We start from the raw sequence: 4,934 nt of genomic DNA on the forward strand, positions 1-4,934 counted from the left end.
ACTGCTGGCATTATAAACAGTGCCCTCATCTATCTACCTATCTATGTATCTATATATCAATCATCTACCTACCTACTTATCTGCCATCTACCTACCTATCTACCTACCAATCGAGAAAAAGAAAGAGAGGAAATGTGGCAAAATAGTAACCAATGTTGTATCTAGTAGAGAAACCACCGGTGCTGCTGTATCGTTGTTTTTATTATTTTAATCTATTTTCAAAGCGAAAAGGTAGACATAGAGGTGGAGAACTACCTGACTTCTTTCCACAGCGACAGTTGCCTGAGCCATCCTTAGGAGCTAAGAACCAACCAGGCCGCCCTTTAGGTGACTGGTGCCGTCCTAATGGCGTTTTGCACGCGAAATTTCTTGACCGCCCCCCCAGGACTAGAAAACCAGGACGTGTGGCAGACCTAGGGTTATCTTTTTGATCATTTAGGACTGCTGTTTCATTCTTTCCTTCCTAATTAAGACTGTAGAAATAAGACAATGCCTCACACAGCTGGCACTTATTAAGCATAATGCTCACCTCTGAAAGCTTTTTACAGTGGAAGGAAAAAAACCCTACTTCCCTGACCGGGAATCGAACCCGGGCCGCGGCGGTGAGAGCGCCGAATCCTAACCACTAGACCACCAGGGAAACCACGACTACGTTTCTTGTAATGTGCTAAACTAAACGTCTGACGCGGGACGTAAGCTGCGCGTCTCACTATGATTGGAGGACTTTCCAGCACTACCTCCCCCTGCTCCAGGCGACCACTTAGCCGCCACAAACCCAGAAGAAGGGCCCCAGATGGAGAACGGACGCCTCTGGAAAAGAGAAGAAAGCAAGGGCACCGCGGGGGACGGTCTGTAAAAGGTTACCCTTAGGGGAAGGGAAGAAAGAGGTGTGTCAGAAGTGAGATTGGAACACTCGCCTCCTTGGAGAGACCAGAACGCCCACAGGCAAGGGGACACCTGGAGCTTGGCGTCGTAGGCCACTCGGCCGTCCTGACATCAGGAGCCCCCCTCTGATGCTAGCCTTCTGTGTGCACCTGTGCCGCCCTCCCGCCCGCAGGTTGTGGGGCCGCGGGGCAGGCGGCGCAGCGCCGTGGGGGACGGGGTCTGCAGTGCGCGGGACCGCCCGCTTGCTCTCCCGCGGAACCGAGCCGGACAAGTCGGGGGGAGGCCCGGGCAATCGGCTAGGAAACCCGAGGGGTCAGTGTCCGCCCACTGGCGCCCGACCCCGCAAAGGCAGGAACCTGGCAGCAGAAGCCGCGGCACACGGTGATTTCCTCCATTTGTCCTCACGTTGGACCCTGACTGCAAGGCAGGTCGTGGGCTCTGGGACAGCCGAGGGGGCGCAAGACCTCGGCGGACCAGCCGGATGTCGCCCGTAAGGTGCCGTGCGCCCCGCGCGCCTGCTTCCCTCCGCCCTGCTCCACCTGCGCCGGGGAGGGCAGGACCGTGCGGCGCGGCGCACAGACCCCGCGCAGAACCGCCCACTTCCGCACAGACTAGAACGCGCTGCGGTGACGAGCGCTGCGGGCAGAAGCAGCAGGCGACGGCCCAGGAGGACGGGCGACTCGCAGCCTCTCGGGAGCGACCGGAGAAAACACCGGGGCAGAGGGCTCCGGGGACTTGGAAGGGCAGGTGCAGAGGCCAGCAAAGCACGCGGCTGGGACGGAGTGACAGGGCCCGGGCCGCCTGCAGACCGCGCGCAGCGGGGAGCGTTGTAGCTGAGTTGAGACGCGGCCCCTCTGTGCAGAGCAGACCACGGAGAGCGGGAGGGACGCGGGGACAGGACAGCACCTGAGAGGCTGCTGCAGGCCCTGACTCGGCGTGATGGCAGCAGACCAGATGGTGACAGATTCTGGACAGATTTTGAAGGTGGTGCCAACAGGAATTGACCAGCGAAGGGGTGGCGTGCGACTCGACCTTTTCGGCTGAGCTGTGGAGGAAGGCAGTCGCTTTTTGCTGAGACCGGTCGCTGCGGAGACGCAATTTTCCACCTTCGCGTTCAGATGCCATTATAGGAATCGAGTAAGCAGAGGCACAGGAGCGTCTATTCCGGCGAGAGACGTAAACTAGAAGATTGTTGGCCAATGGCTTGTATATAAAGCCATGAAAGGAGGAGCTCACCATGAAAGTGGGTGTAGAGGACTGAGCCCTGGGACACGCCAAGAAGTCGAGGAAGAAGAGGAAGCGGTGTAGCAAGCAGGGGAAGAAGGGCTACGTGAGGATCACTGAAAAAAAAAGTGCAGTTGTGGAAGCCATGCGGAGAAGGATGGACAAAGCAGTGAGTCACTGTCCAACGCTGCACAGAGGGGACCCAGGGGACCGGGGTTCTGGTGAGGATGGAGGACAGATTGGAGGAGGTAACCGCACAAATTAACGCCCAGTGGGAGGCGTCAGGTTAAAACGGGAATCAGTAAAATGGACTGTTAGTAGCTACAGGAGACCCCAGGAAGGATTCGGGTTGGTTCGAGAAAAACGTTACAGGATGTGCAGTACTGATGGGAACGATGCACTGTTGTTGGGCTTCCCAACGTTCTTGGACCCCTCTGACCATGTAGTGAAAGTCACAGAGAACTTTTCATGTTTTTTTTAAACTGAGGTGGAAATGACATAACATAAAATTAACCTTTAAAGTAGCATTTAATACATTCACAATGCTATGCTGCCACCATCTTTATTTAAATTCCAAAATATTTTCATAATCCCAAAAGGACACATTGCAGCTGTTAAGCTGTTATTCCCTGTCTCAGTCAGGTTGGGCTGCTGTAACAAAATACCATAGACTGGGTGTCTTAACTCACAGAAATTTATTTTCTCACAGTTCTGAGGGCCCTGTCCTCATGACCTCATCAAAACCTAATTATTTTCCAAAGACCTGATTTTAAAATACTGTCACACACTGGGGGTTAGGGCTTCAACATGTAAATTGGGGGGGGGGGCCGCACAATGAGTCCATAGAAGTCCACTCCCCATTCCTCCCTTCCTTTAACCCCCAGCAATCACAGATTTCCTTTCTATATCTATGAATTGACCTATCCTGGGTATTTCATATAAATGGAGTTATGCAATATATGACCTTCTGTGTGTGGTTTCTTTCTCTTGGCACCCACCCTAACCCTAAGTGTGCATCCATAGTGCAGCATTTATCAGTATTTCGTTCCTTTTTATGGATGAATAATATTCCATTTTGTGGACAGACCACGATTTGTCCGTTGAGAGACAATTTAAGTTACTGTGAATAGTGCTCCTATGAGCATGTGTGTTCATGTGCTTAAGTCCCTTGTTGTACTTCTTCCTAGGGGTCTATACCTAGGAATAGAATTGGCTCTGTCATTAGTAATTCTATGTTTAACTTTTTGATGAACCAGCAATCTACAGCAGTTTCTCAAATAATGTTGTTTCATTATAACATTGATGAGATGCCATAGTAACTTAACCCTTTATATCAGTTAGCCTGCAGTAAAACTGGTTTCACTATACATCTTTTTCTGAAAGTCACAGAACCTATTGCTAACATTAAGTGAGGACTTTCTGTATTTTCCGCAGTGGCTGCACCACTTTACATCCCACAAGCAATGTATGAGGGTTTCAATTTCTCATATTCTATACTTATTATTGCCACCCTAGTGGGTGTGAAGTGCTGACTCATTGTGGTTTTGATTAGCATTTCCCTAAAGACTAATATGCTTGTTGGCCATTTGTATAACTTAAGAGAAATGTCTGTCCATTTGTCCATTTTTTAAATTGGTTTGTTTGTCTTATTGAGTTGTAAGAGTTGTTGACATATTCTGGGAACTAGACCTTCATTAGCTATATGACTTGCAAATATTTTCTCCCATTCTGTAGTTGTCTTTCACTTTTTTCATAATGTCCTTGATGCATAGAAGTTAATTTTGATTAATTAATTCATTTATTTTCCTTTTGTTGTTCATGCTTTGGTATACCCAAGAATCCACTGTCAAATTCAAATCATGAAGATTTACCCCTACTTTTTCCTAATAGTTTTATGATTTTAGCTCTCATATTTAGGTCACTGATCCATTTTGAGTTAATTTTGTACGTGGTGTGAGTTAGGGGCTCAATTTCATTCTTTGCAGGTGGATATTTAGTTGTCCTAACACCATTTGTTGAAGAGACTATTTTTCACCCATTGTTCAAAATCAACTGACCATAGATATATGGGCTTATTTCTGGACTCTCAATTCCATTTCAGTGGTCTATATGTCTATCATTATGCTAGTACAACACTGTTCTGATGACTTTTGTTGTAGCTTTGTAGTAAGTTTTGAAATCAGGAAGTGTGAGTTCTCCAACTTTGTTCTTTTTCTTCAAGATTGTATTGGCTATTTGAGGGCCTTTGCAATTCCAGCTGCATTTGAGGATTAGCGCTTCCATTTCTGGAAAAAAGAAATCAATTGGAGTTTTGTTAAAGATTGCACTGACTCTATACATCACTTTGGGCAGTATTGACTCTTAACAATATTGCATTCCAGTCCATGAACATGGGCTATCTTTCCATTTATTGAGGTCTTTAATTTATTTCAACAATGTTTTATAGTTTTCAATGTACAAGTCTTTCACCTTCTAGGTTAAATTTATGAAGAGACATTTTATTCTTTTGGGGCGATTGTAAATTGAATTGTGTTCTATTATAAATGGAATTGCTGGTGTATAGAAACTCTACTGAATTTTGTGTTTTAGTTATGCCCTGAAACTTTGTTAAACTTGCTTATTAGTTCTATTAGGTTTTTTTTTTTTTTGGATTCTTTGGTATTTTTTTAATATATAGGATTATCGTGTCATGTGCAACTAGAGAAAGTTTTACTTCTTCCTTTCCAATTTGGATGCCTTCTTTTTTTTTTTTTTTTCTTGCCTAATTGCTTTGGCTAGAACTTCTTAGTACAATATTGGATAACAGTGGTGAGAGTGGACATCTT

The 4,934-nt window shown here is 46.6% G+C and overlaps 1 non-coding gene across 1 annotated transcript; it reads right to left on the reverse strand.

The window, feature by feature from the left end:
- Positions 1-568: 568 nt before the first annotated feature.
- Positions 569-640, reverse strand: TRNAE-CUC (transfer RNA glutamic acid (anticodon CUC)). Its single transcript has one exon. It is a non-coding gene; the product is annotated as a tRNA-Glu (tRNA).
- Positions 641-4,934: the final 4,294 nt, after the last annotated feature.

This window comes from Rhinolophus ferrumequinum, chromosome 24, assembly GCF_004115265.2.
Source record: "Rhinolophus ferrumequinum isolate MPI-CBG mRhiFer1 chromosome 24, mRhiFer1_v1.p, whole genome shotgun sequence".
NCBI classification, from domain to species: domain Eukaryota; kingdom Metazoa; phylum Chordata; class Mammalia; order Chiroptera; family Rhinolophidae; genus Rhinolophus; species Rhinolophus ferrumequinum.